The sequence below is a fragment of the Sorex araneus genome, chromosome 4 (assembly GCF_027595985.1).
Source record: "Sorex araneus isolate mSorAra2 chromosome 4, mSorAra2.pri, whole genome shotgun sequence".
Taxonomy (NCBI): Eukaryota; Metazoa; Chordata; class Mammalia; order Eulipotyphla; family Soricidae; genus Sorex; species Sorex araneus.
In genome coordinates, this window is record NC_073305.1 from 42474643 (window position 1) to 42488963 (window position 14321).

A 14321-nucleotide genomic window follows, 5' to 3' on the forward strand; every position below is an offset into this window, starting at 1 on the left:
ACTTCACTGGGGTGCCTCAGATTGTGGGCATGACCTTCAGGGTCCCATCGGGATGGGGGCCTGGGGTTTGCCACCACTGAACTGGCATACCTCCAACTGCCTCCTAAAATCCCTGGCAGCTACCAACTTCCAGAACCCAATGAGAAGTGCAGATATGCAGGTTGCGGGTTCAGTGACGGCAAACTCCAGGCCTCAAGGTATAGGGGATGGGCTGGTCCTTCTCATCCCCTTGTCCCCCATGGGAGCCTGGAGGTCACACCCACAAACTGCCTCTAGCTGCTACTTAAGCTCCTTGGCAGCCATGATCCAGAGACACACAAAAGAATCTCTGATCTGAGCAGCAAGCTGCAGTGATTTTTCCAGACTCTAATCATCTGGAGTTTTGGAGTTCCAGAAGCATGCGGCTGCTCTTGTGGCCATGCGACATCGTATGCTATTTATAACAAGCAATACAAAAGAGAGTATGGGGATATTGTCTGCCATAGAGGCAGGGGGAGGGCTCGGGCGGGGGATGAGGGGATACTGGGGACATTTGTGGTGAAAGATGTGCACTGGTGGAGGGTTGGGTGTTCAATCATTGTATGACTGAAATTCAAACAGGAAAGCTTTGTAACGATATCTCATGGTGATTAAAAAATAACAATAAATTAGCATTCTGAATAAAAAAAGTAATGTGGAGTTCATGCCCAATTCAATCAGCTTAATCAATGGCTGGAGAAATAGCAGTATTCCTATATTAAAAGAATGCATTTGAACATTTCCTTTTAAAAAGAAATCAGTGTTAAAGGCCTTTCTTACAAAGTTTGAGGCTTATGACAAACACTGTACGTATGCTCATTTAACCTAATCGGCTGATTTTATACAGCATTTATATCTTTCCATCCACAAAAATATATTCAATAATAGAGGACATCTAAAACAACTGTTTCTGTCTCATCCCAGGAATTAAATAAGGTTAGCTACATTTATTGAATTTTCCTCTAGAGTAACATTGTGGAAAGCCTCACTTTCCACATGAAGAATCCTCTTGTCTTCTTCAGTAGCAAAACTGATAGATACACCTTCCCTCCAAATCTGCAGAAAGTCTCTTAACAGAGTTTTCATGACTGGTAGGTACATCACTGTGTATGGCCAACAACACTTGCACATCAATTCCGAAAGTCAATAGTGATCAGAACACAGCTTGACCCTAATCAGAACTCCCTCGTGATAACATCTTTCCTTGTGGTTTGCATCACCATGCAAAGCAGAAGCAGAGGAGTTATTGGCATGCGTTTTCTCAGTTAGCCAGTCCACCTTCTGCCTTGCACTGAGGAAAATGACAGCCAACATAACTGTCAATGTCTCAAACAAATCACAAAGCATACCAGCATCTATTCTTCTCTCGACATTAATATAAAACTGTTTGATGCCTTCGAGGACCAGCCCTTCATTTTTTTCATCAGGGTTGGAATTGGATCTTGTGTGAATTTTTCAGTGCCTTGCAACTTATTCACTGACATTGTGGCAGAGAGCAACACACCCTAAATATTTGGCTTTCACTTTTTGAAAATCTCGTAGATATTATCCTTAAACCTTTGGTTCAGTATTTCCTCTATTTTATCCAAAACCTAAATTTTGATCCATTTTGTCAAGAGATTCCTTCTATTTAGCATATCAGCACTTTCCTGGGTGTCCTGACAACAATAGGTAGTACGTGCAATTTTTCATTTCAAGCACTCAGTTCCACCAATAGAGGGAAATCAAGTTGCTCATATATGGTGTCCAATTGAGAGAATCTTTTTGGGGGCAGAGGATGGGGGGCGCGGGGCATAGAATTGGGCCACAATGGTGGTGCTCAGGGCTTACTCCTGGCTCTGCACTCAGGAATCACATCTGGTGGGCTCAGGGAGCCAGATGGGATGCTGAATATAAGACCCAGGGTGACCATATGTGAAAGCAAGTGCTGTACTATCTCTCCTGTCCCACCGTTTGGATCTTTAATCCAAGGGATATTCAGTTCTTTGCTGGATAGTTGAAAGTTTCTCAAACCATAAGCAGAGATGCTTCAAAGAAGAGGCTCCCTGAAATTCAGGTTATCAGAATCATCAATAGTCGTATTCTAGTTGCTCATTGTGACAACGCTGGAGTCCATCCCCTCTGGGCTGCCAAGTTCTTTGTTGTAGTTACAGTCAGCAGGGGCTCCAGACCCTTTGGTGCCCGACTGGAAAGCTGCATTCTTTCTTTCTAATGTCTTTGGTAGGTTTTGCTGTTAGAGTTATGCTAGCCCCGAAGGAGAAAATCCCTCTTCTATTTTCTGAAATAGCTGATAGAAGATTGATATTATTCTGGATTGGAGTGATAGTACAATTGGTAAAGCATATGTCTTGTATGTAGATGACCCGCGTTTGATCCCCTAAGGGGTCCCCAAGCCCACCAGAAGTGGTCTCTGAGTACAGAGCTAGTAGTAAGCCCTGAACACAGATGGGTGTGACACAACTGCCCCCATAAAAAAAATTAATATTATTTCTTCCTTACATTTTTTGATAGAATTTAACAGTGACCTTGTAGTTTTCTTGTAAAGATGTTTTTTTCCTTAATCTTCTATCACTGTCATCCCATTGCTCATTGATTTGCTCGAGCGGGCACCAGTAATGTCTACATTGTGAGACTTGTTACTGTTTTTGGCATATCGAATATGCCATGGGTAGCTTGACAGGCTCTGCTGTGCTGGTGAGATACTCTCGGTAGCTTGCCGGGCTCTCCGAGAAGGGCGAAGGAATCGAACCCGGTCAGCTGTGTGCAAGGCAAATGCCCTACTGCTGTGCTATCGCTCCAGGCCTAAATTTAATAGTGTTATAGTACTATTCAGATTTTATTTTCTCTTAAGTCACCCCCTTCTATAGCTTTAAAGATTGAAATAAAAAAAATAGATGGAGTGGTTATTTAGACACTGAACAGCTGCTACATGGATGGATCTGGAGAGTCTCAGGCTGAGTGAGGTAAGTCAGAAGGAAAGGGACAGGCACCGAATGATCTCTCTCATGTGTGGGATATAAAGAAACATAGTAAGGGGAAACAATAAATGAGCAAAGACAACAGAATCAGAGAACTGCTTCAGTCTGCAGAACTGAGCTTAGCATGGGGAGGGGAAGGAGTTGGGGGGTTAGGGCTGTGGGCACTGAGGTAATGGTGGAGAGAAGCAGACCTTCTGAGGGAGGGTGTGCTGTTGGAACATTGTTTGCATGAAAGGCTACCATTAACAGTAGTGTAAATCAGGATTCCCCAAACAAAATTAAACAAAAACAAAACACAAAAGACTGGCAACCACAGTATAACAGGAATTCCTAAAGCTCCTTTGCCTGATAGAATAATGCAATGCAAAAGGAGCTCATTACAGGGGAAGTATTTTGTTGGGGTTTTGTGTTTTTTAAAAATGGATCTATTATTTAAATAGATGCATTATAAGAAAGTTAGAACACCAATTTGTGAGAAATTTCATTTGTGAATACAAACACAGAGCTCAGGTCGCCCTGGAATTAGGAAATGACTTTGCTTTCTGGGCAGAATCTGTGCATCCACAGCTTTCTCACCAACCTTGAGATCTCTGTGCTCTCTATCCTCCCTGTCTGTGTCCAAGATCTTGCTTTCCTGTCATCTGAGTTTTCACAGCTTCTCAAAATAAGTATCAGTGATATTTGCGGATTATCATGTCATGACAACAATTAAATTGAGGTGGTAGTGATAAATTTCTGGTATATTCTACATAAAGGACCTCTGTGGAGGGACATAGGTCCTGTCATAGGTTGTGTGTCACTGTCCAACTGCTTCAGGAAGATTAACTTCTGCCTCAGTGGCACTCAGTAAGGATGATGAGAACATTCCAGAAGAGACATTGGCCGTGGTTTTTGATTTATCGAAGGCTCACTGAAGGGATTTCTGCTGTGGCTAAACAGCTTTTGAGAAACATCTTCAGTAGGATGGTATTGAGGCATCTTGTGGACCTTAAAAATGGGTACCATATTCTTATCACCACTGGTCTCATTAAGAACCTTCCTTTTCTGGGTTGGAGTGATACCACAGCAGGTAGGGCGTTTGCTTTGCACGCAGCTGACCGGGGTTCAATTCCCAGCATCCCATATGGTCCCCTGAGCACAGTCGGGGGTAATTCTTGAGTGCAGAGCCAGGAGTAACCCCTGTGCATCGCTGGGTGTGACCCAAAAAGAAAAAAAAAGGAACCTTCCTTTTCTTTTTAATCCTGGGTTTTGCTGCTAAATATGTCCTCTTATGTATTGTCTTTCTGAAATACATAGCAGATCAGGAATAGCTACCAATCCCTCTGACTATAACTGGGTTTCACTGACAGTGGATCCTCCCTTTTTAAAAATATTTTTGGCTTTGGGGTGACTCTTCTTAACTTACCACTTGCATCAGCCTTCATGACTTCAGGTTACTTCTCAGTAGCTGTCAGCTTCTCACCTCCTTTGCTTGCCGCCTTGAAGATGGATAAGGCTTGATATGGGTTTTGTAGAGAAGAGTTCATATGACCAAGATGGTGGGAAAGACAGCATAGAAAAAGAGTTTTGTTGGAGCAGAGAATAAAATGTATTCAGGAATTTTAGGTGGTTAGAAAAGAGGGAACAGTAGATGAAAAAGCTGGCCTAATTTGGATTTCCTTATACCTTTGAGAGAAACATACATTAAGATGAAAAATATTGTATGCAACACACTTCTTTATAAGTTTCCCCCAATTGGTGCCGGGAGACAGTCTGGGGTAAAGCACAGAACTCTGCACTCTTACCTGGTACAGAGCTGACCCAGGTTTCATCCTTGGCACCTGAACACATTTAATGTTTACGCAAACTGCATGGTACCTAAACTACAATCAATTTTTTAAAATGTCTTAAATCAGAAATTAGGCAACTAGGAAGTGGAGGGTAGAGGGGTGGAAACTGGGCAGAATATGAAGAGATTTTTCCATAATGATGAAAATGACCTAAGTTCGCTTATAGCATCTTGGTGAATCCAAAGATATAGGATTCACCTATGTTATCTGCTAATTGTCAAGACTCATCAATCTTAGCCAGAGAAGGAGCTCAGAGGTAAATCACTTGCCTTATATATTTGATCCACAGCATGGCAAAAATAAACCAACCCAAACCATCAAAGGCATTGAGCAAATGCAATGCTTTTAGATATTTAGCTTACAAGTAGCTTTTCATGTCTTTTGTCTATTTTTTAAATGGGCTGATTAGGGGCTTTACATCTTTATAGATTCTCAAAGGAGTAGTTATTAATCATGTTCTTACATATAAGGAAACAGGCATGGATGCATTAGAGGACCCACTCAGGGCAACAAACACCATCAGGAGTGTCAGCACCGATACTGGGCAGGATATTTGATTTCCTAGAGCAGGATACAGGAAAGCTAATATTTTCTCTTCTGTGAGTAAAGGCACATTTTGGGGCGAGAGGTGGAGAGGTTGAGGTGGCAGTATTTGAGAGAAGCTGCTCCTCAAGGCTCTTAGCTCCCAATCAAAGCAGTTTTTACTCCCAACCAATATTCCTGTACATCAAAAAACTTTGAAGTGACTCTCTTCTAGAGGTGAGGTGATATGCTACTGAGATGCAGGCTGTGACTTATTCACTCATGTGATTCTATGGGCCAAGGTTAAACCAACAGTCCAGAGATAGCCACCGTTGAGGTGGATGCCAGGAACATTCGCCTTCAGTCTCTTCCATGCTCTCAGTACCTATGCCCAAGTCTTAGGGAACAGCTCTGGGAATAGACAATTATTAATTAGCAACGAATAATTAACAGTTAATCAGCTAATTATTGCAGCGGATTCAGACCTACCTTTCTGAACAAAGCTTGGGAATTGCTCTTGGATATTCCTGTGCCCTATTCCTTTGAAGAGAGTCCCTACTTTCTAGATATTAGATGGGGTACTATGTCTGTCTCCCGTGTTTGGTACGAAGTTTACTGACTGAGCCTGTTTGGCCATGCACTTAGCTGGCAAACTATGGTAAAAGATCCCTAGTGCTACCCAAGAAGACAGAGTAGGATATTTCTTTTCAGCAAAACTTCAGCTTTTCCATTAAGTTGCTTTCTGACTAGACCTTCTAGATCAGCATTCTTCAGCCTTTTAAAAACACCCACAGAGCCAAAGGACACGAGGGTGCTCTTGGGAAGGTGGGAGGCACCGGCCCCTCCCACCGCCGAGATGTGATCCCGGGGGCCGAACGCATGTGCGGCCTCTCCGCAGCTGCACAAGCGTGAATCCAGACCCAGCAAAACCTCTTTCGGCATGGGCCACTCCTCGCAGAATGTCTCCAGCCTGAGAACTAAGCCTCGGCCCCGTGCCCGCCCAGGAGGGGAAAGGTATTTCTCTCTCTCTCTCTCTCTCTCTCTCTCTCTCTCTCTCGCCTCTTTCTCTCTGGGGATGAAGGGCGCGGTGTCCGCCATATTAAGACGACCACAGATGGGATTTATGACAAAAACTGCAGCCAAAGGACACGAGGGTGCTCTTGGGAAGGTGGGAGGCACCGGCCCCTCCCACCACCGAGATGTGATCCTGGGGGCCGCACGCAGGTGCGGCCTCTCCGCAGCTGCACAAGCGTGAATCCAGACCCAGCAAAACCTCTTTCGGCATGGGCAACTCCTCGCAGAATGTCTCCAGCCTGAGAACTAAGCCTCGGCCCCGTGCCCGCTCAGGAGGGGAAAGCATTTGGGTCACACCTGGAGATGCTCAGAGGTTACTCCTAATTCTGCTCTCAGGAATTATACCTGGTGGTACAAGAAGATTATATTGGCATCTCTGGGATGTCAGAGACCAAGCTCTGGTTGGGCACGTGCAAGACAAGTGCCTTACCCACTATACAATCTCTCCAGTCATGCAAAGAATTTATTAGTAATACAGTTCAATTTATTTATACTAAACATCTAAAACCCATTTATATTTATTATTATTGAAATTTTGTATTAAATAAATAAAATATTTCTTTTTGAAAAATAAAATAAAATAAAAACACCCACAAGACTGGAAGGTGTCTTGCATTCCAGTCCACAGGTTAGCAATATTAGACTAGTGGTTTTCAACCTTTTACACCTGCAGAGTGGCACCAGTCCATGACCAGAGGTTGAAGCTGTTATAGCTTACCCTTCCAATGAACAACAGAGACCCGCTGCTCATGAGATACTTACAGTGATGCAATTTTTATTGTATAATGGACTTTCCCTTTTCTAAGACTTATACCCAGCTCTCCATTCACAAATGGCACCCTATAGTCAGAGCTGGTAGGGCACACCACCTTACATGGCCTGAGTTAGACCAGCAAATATTATCTTCCAGAATTTTCTATTGTCAGTTAGAAATTAGATGGATCTCTCTTGGTTGCTTGATAGAGACATATAAGCTAGGTCACTGGGGAGTGCCCATGTTGACCCCATGATGGGGCCTGGAAAGATAGGAAGTGGGTGAGGAAAGAAAAAGAAGCAGAGACCTACAGAGAGATAGAGTTCAAGGGCGATGTGGGGATCCAAAAAGAGTGGCTGTGAGACAAAAAGGATTCAATGCCCTATTTATGGGGACAAAGGGCTGATAGGATGAGGGGAAAGGCAGAATAGGCAGAAAACAGAAACCTGATGTCTGGAAAGTTGGCACTGGTATCTGAATAACCACAGAGGCAAGGGTTCTGTGACTGCTCTTTCTCAGCTCTTCATCCCAGAGGAAACAATTCCTGGAAATAAACCCCTTATAAAGATATTTATCCCGATATACCGAGGCCCTTGGATGTGTGTAAGTTTAGCCCCAATAGATTAGAATAGTTAGGCAATTGATCAAAAAATATTGTTGTTCTTCTTCTAGTGATTCCTGGTTCAAAGCGATAAATATCAAACATAAAGGACAGTTACAGCTCTCAGTCCATGAAACGCTTAGCCCCTGACCTCACACTCTCTCCCTCTCCTGTCTGTCTCCTTTTCTAAATCCTCCTCAGTGCCTCTGCTTCAACCCTGCTTACCGGGGCAGGTCCCTGGCACTCTATGATTCTATTTTTCAACAGTTCTAGTAAAGGAAAAATAAATCTAAGGTTATAGAAACTAGACAGTGGCTTCTTGGGTCAGGACACGTAGTGAGAAAGAACATGAGGTAAATGGAGAAGGTGGGGGTAACAAGTCATGCACATTTGTCAGGACAAATCTATGCACTTATATGTGTGCATACTCTTTTTTTAAATTTTTTTTTTATTGAGTCACCATGTGGAAAGTTACAAAGTTTTCAGGTTTAAGTCTCAGTTATACAATGCTCGAACACCTATCCCTTCACCAGTGCACATATTCCACCACCAAGAATCACAATATAGCTCCACCCCGCACCCCCACACCCCTAACCCCCCTACCCTTAGCCCCCCCCCGCCTCTGTAACTAATAAATTTCACTTTACTTTCACTTTGATTTATGTGCATACTCTTATAGGAAAATTATACCACAACCAAGATGATTTTAAAAATACATAAAGAGGAAAAAGCAACTGAGAGAGTTTCAGACTCTAGGCCTTGCAAAGCCTGGCAGTTTTTCCTGGGGCCCCACTCAGTACTAAGATCCTCAGGCAGAACTTATAGTGAGATTCTGGGAGCCTTTCAGCCATTTTTGTCCTCTTCTGCTTAAGACTATTTGAGTGGATTTTTCTAAATTGTAGCCAAAATTCTTTTCTCTTTTTTAAGTAAAATGGAGTTTTATGACAATTGATCCTGGAGAGAAAGTCCTGGGTACAAATTTTAGGTTTGTCAGCTACTCAAAAAGATTAAAACTGGCTCCCCATCCAGATGAGAACCGGAGCAGCTGTGCATGACACGGCCCCTCTGCTCCTTAAAGACTGATCTGGGAGGTCTACTAACCCATTTTGGCACCCAGAGACCTCTTATAGAAATGCATCTTGACTGTGAACTGAGCTACAACCCCATGCTGCCTGGGGAGGGGGAAGGATTTTCTCTCCCAACGCTTTCTTTCTACGGGGGAGACAGCAGCGGCAGCAGCAGCAGTGCTCATGCAGCGTCTGCCATCTTCTAGAACTCACAACCCAGAGGTATGAGCTTGCAGTGACATGGCACACAAGAGATCATGGGATGGGGGTATTACTGGCATGCTCTCTGCCCAGATGAGATCCAGAGCAGTCGAGCACGACACAGCCCCTCTGCTCCTTAAAGACTATGATCCTGGAGGTCTACTAACCCATTTTGGCACCCAGAGACTTCTTATAGAAATGCATCTAGACTGTAAACTGAGCTAGAACAACAAATCCAAAACCCCGCGGCCGCTCTTGTGGCAGCGGGAGCTCATATAATCTTCATTCTCAGCAATGGAAAACAAATTATCAAATGGTGCCTTTTCAGCAGGTTTCATTGTTGGGGGGAAATTCCAAATAATAATAGTCAGTTCTCTGATGAAATATTGAATGTATTCAAAGTATAGAGAGAATAAAGTGAAGATCATTAGCCACTCAGGTGGGGGGGTGGGTGTGAGAAGGGGATATATTGGGGTTCTTGGTGGGGGAACAGGTGCACTGGTGAAGGGATGGGGGTTTGATCATTATATGACTGAGACTTAAACCTGAAAGCTTTGTAAGTTTTGTCACGGTGATTCAATAAAATAAAAATTTAAAAAATAAAAAATAAAATATGCAAAAAAATTAAAACTGCTCCTCCTCTACTAAACCCAAACTTAAATGATTCCTTTTTCTGTCCCATAAAATCATATCACAAGTGTATATAGAGTAAGTGTTCAATATTGAGTTTATCCATCAATATCCATTCTTCCCTCAACTAATTTTCCTTGGGGGATCCCATGGCTACCTAACTATCAGTTTTACTTAACCAATAAGGTTCAGCCAAAGGGCACTGGCCCACTTTTTGGAACAAGGATAAAGACATGACTCAAGAATGCAGACCAATGCTTCTCCCTCCCCAGCCATGCATTAGCTGATCCATCTTCTCAGTCCTGGGGCCATGGGACAGACCATGGGTCTGTCTACTGCGGCAGGCCTCCACATCCTGCTAGCCAATGAGCTTGAAGTGGCCTGAGCTCGTTGAGACCATGCCACTGGACCTTATTATTTTAGGAACAAATTCATGGCTCCCTTTCCCCTTAAAAGCTGAGTCTTTGATACTTGTAAGAAAGAAAAAAATCAGAGTCTGATAATATACTGTATCACTGTCATCCCGTTGCTCATCGATTTGCTCTAGCGGGCACCAGTAACGTCTCCATTGTGAGACTTGTTGTTACTGTTTTTGTCATATCAAATATGCCACGGAGAGCTTGCCAGGCTCTGCCGTGCAGGCAAGATACTCTCGGTAGCTTTCCGGCCACTCCAATAATATACACAGAGATTTTAAAAATCAGTGAGCATCGATGTCAATAGACACATTTTTCACCCTTCGGCTTATTTAACAGGTCCCAGTTAAGGAGGATATGCTTTGGTTTGGGTTTTAAACAACATGCTTGGTTATTGTTGCTGTGGCTATTGAAGAACGTGATCAAGGGCACATGCAGTTGGCACTAGAAGGGTCAAAAGTGAGAAGCTGTCTGCCTTTCCCCATTCAGCCCCCCAGAGGTTATGACCACATCTAAGAGTTCTCAACTTTCTCATCTGTTCTGATTCCTCATTGAAGCCTGTTTCTCAGACTGGGGAGAGTCGAGGCTCTAGGATATTTGGTCTATATCCCCTCAACTTCCCCTTCTGTTCTCTAAGAAAATGAAGTTTCCCTTAAAAGAGAAGTGTGAGCTTCCTTATAAGCTGTAAAGGAAGAAATGTCACACAAACACAAGCATATATTTATCTATTTATCTATTTATTTTTACTTTTTGCTAAATGAACAGCTTTAACTCTGGTATCTCACCCAGGAAGGTGGTCTATCTTTAACCGCTCCCTTTCCTGGGTTTATATACCACCCGCCCACCCCCCCTCCGCAGGCAAAACTCCTCTAAATGGAGAAAAGAGTCTTTGTCCATTAGCCCACCCAGCATCCCTCCACACTGTTGTCCCTCTCAGGGACTTAAGTGCCTGTGACACACTGAGAGGCGTGAGCTTTCATCGCCTCCATGGTGGAGGTTTCCAACATGAACAGGGCAGGAGGAGCCCAGACCTGGACACTCCCGGGTGGTAGGATCAGGAGCACTTCCCCTGATATTAGGAGCCTTCAGTGAATTCACCCTGGAAGGAGCCTCCTCCTCTCCCCACCCCACTCTCTCCCACTTCTCACTTCTGGCTTCTGCCTGGTTACACTCTCAAGTTCCCACAGCTGGATGCGAAGTTGCACTAGGAAGGTACCCCCTACTTTCTTTCCAGGTTCTACTCAGGAGGGAGCCCTGGCTTCCAGTTACCTGTGCTTCCTTGCAGTAGGAAGGAACGAGGGTGGGCTACAGACTGAGGATCTATGTAGTCAACAGTCGCAAAGCAGCTCTTTAATAAGGAAGGGTCCTGTTGATTGTCACCCAGCCCACACCTGAGTTTATATTTGTTCCTCCCAAGCTGGAAACTTCTCAAGGGTTCCCATGGCAATCGCTGTTTTTACCTGTGGTATTTAAGACTATTGTTCTTTCTGTTTCATTTTTAAAACCCTATATAATTTTGCCTTCTCTAAAGAATAATAGATTTACAGATGTAAAATTTCATTACCAAGGAATGATTATTGTTGACATTTACCATCTACTCCAAATAAAGAACAACCCAAAAATCTCCCTTCAAGAAATTCACGGTGTAGATAGAGAAAATATGTGAAGGGAAGTGAAGCAGAAAGTTCACTGGGGCCTCAAGGGCCAGAAGCGTTGATTTTAGCTGGGGCTCCTGGAAGGGTTCTTAGGAGAGGTGATAAGGAGAGAGGAGCAGGTATCTTCTTTGTGGGTCGTACAGATAAGGTCATCCTGCTTCAAAGGAGAAGGGATGACGGGTGGTGTTTCAGAGGGGATACAGTAGCATGGGGAGAAGTCGAATAGGTTACTTCATCTCAGATTTATCGATTTATCTATTGACTTATTTTTATTTGAGGGAGGGGCATACACAGCTCAGAGCTTACTCCTGGTGCTGAGCTCAGAGCTTACTCCTGGCAGTGCTTAGTGATCCTATGTGGTCCCAGAGATCAAGCCAGGGTCAACCACATGCAGGCAAGAGCCTGAACCCCTGCTCCACCTCTTCAGCCCTCATCTCAGATTTTTCAGCCTAAGGTATTTTATTTCTTCCTAAGTTTATTGACTTAATCACATTAGAATAATATTAGATACTTCATTATTCTAGTTCCTCTGAGTAAAATTTTATTTTTTTTTCTGCTGACTCTTGTATGGGGTAGCTAGCTTATTTGGGCATTTTCTGATTTTTATATTGTGAGCTCATACATGATGGAATCTACCTATAGGAGTTTTATGAGACTTGGGAAAAGGGCCCACGGCTTGAGACCACTATGCGCTCAGGTCCCTCTCAATTAAATTATTACCATGTGATACAGGGTCTATTTGGATGCACACGCAGGTCTTGCATGCTGTTTGAGGTTTGGTCTCTAGTCTGGAAACTGCAGGCACTCTTGCTTTCTTTTCAGCAGCTGTGATTCTGGGTCTGTGTCTTACGCCCAGCCCCTGGTTAGCAGGCTGTCTTCTGCACCACCTCCTTTCTCAGGGCGCAATCCCCTCTGCGTCTGGCCTTCACGTCAGGCATTGCTGGTCGGAGTCTCCCTTACTGCCCAGATGCAAAGTTTGTCCTCCTTTCCCACCTCCTTTGCTGCCCTGTCAGGGAACGCTAGGTCACTTTCTCTAAAGAGGGCCTCAAGCTGTGAAGAGCTTCTTGGTTCTTAATTATGTTCAGAGGCTGATAGTCTGATACCCACTGACTTCCTAAATCACAGGCGATTCCTTCACTATCTTGCAGCTGACTATTTTGACCGTTTCATTGCGGTAAAGATTTTGCATGTAATTTGCAAGGAAAAAGGAGCATGCTTGCGTGCGTGCATGCGTGAGTGCGTGTGAGTGCATGTGTGTGTGTGTGTGTGTGTGTGTGTGTGTGTGTGTGTGTTTGCTTGCAAAAGCTTTTTTAGCTGGAAGATTTTAGGATGCAGGCACTCCAAGTTTCTTTACTCTGGTTTTCTTTGTACTCAATTTTTATTATTGTTCTTCTAATTGCATGAATATCTTTGTATTTATTTTTATATCATTGTGATCATTTTAAGATCTGTTCTGGTAGCAATTTGATTTGGAGCCCTCTATCTTCTATTTTCTACTATTTCCTGCTGGTGATATCTTTGTCAAATCTTTCATGGTGGTTTCACTCCTGAATTGGTTGTCTTAATTTTGCTTTCATTTCAGTCTATTGATTTACTAACTCACCTTTAGTTCCTGTTTTATTGCATTCACTGAAATGATAAAGGCAGAATTTATGTTCTGATATCTTGAAGTACATTTTCTTTTAGAATGTTTTGTTTTTAACAATCATCTTATTTTGTTTTAGTTTTTGCGATATAGTTTCACAGGTTGAGTGTGGAGAGCTATGTTTATACAAGGTATATTCTGTGGAAAATTACCCTAAAAATATTTATTTTCTGTCCACTTCTATAGCTTGAGAGTTGGGGCAGAGATGATTGTTCTTCAATTCTCTGGAGTCCTGAAGACTTTGCTTTTATCTAAGAAATCATCTCTCTCTTCCTTTCAGTAGCTATCTTCACTTCTCTCACTCTCTCTTCCACTACCCCTCCCCCCAATAGAAAGGAAAAATAAAATGAAACTTCTCTCTAGAATATGTCTCTGTGTAGAATTCTCAGGATTCGGTTGACTCACCAGAACCTGTGTAGGAGGTATGCTTCAATCCATCACTTTTTGGAATTATTTTTTCCCCTCTGTCACCGCTTTTTGAATCCTTATGTCATTAGATTATGACCTTATTTGGCCCTTACTGGTAAATCTGGTTCACTTGCTAAATTGTTTTAATGTTTTTATCATTTCCTTAGGAGCTAGGGGGAAAAGCTGCTGGGATCCTATTTCACTTTACTAAATCAACTAACACTCATCTGTGGTCTCTCACAGAATTCTCTCAAACTTTGTTAGCTGTTGCAACCAATATTGTTTCCCAGTTTCCCACCCCCCACCCCATTTCATTCCTTAAACAGGTGCGCTCACAAAATACACACACACATATTTTCAAACTTTAAAACAAGATGTTTAGGGATCAGAGCAATATTACAGCAGGTATGCCATTTGCTTTGCACACAGTCAACCCAGGTTCAATCCCTGGCATCCCATATTGTTTCCCCAAGCCTGCCAGGAGTAATCCCAGAGTATAAAGTTAGAAGTAATCTCTTAGCAC

The 14321-nt window shown here is 43.1% G+C and overlaps 1 pseudogene; it reads right to left on the bottom strand.

Annotated features, from left to right (window-relative positions):
* Nucleotides 1–945: 945 nt before the first annotated feature.
* On the bottom strand, nucleotides 946–1655 carry LOC101550967 (eukaryotic initiation factor 4A-II-like; annotated as a pseudogene).
* Between the last annotated feature and the right edge of the window lie 12666 nt (nucleotides 1656–14321).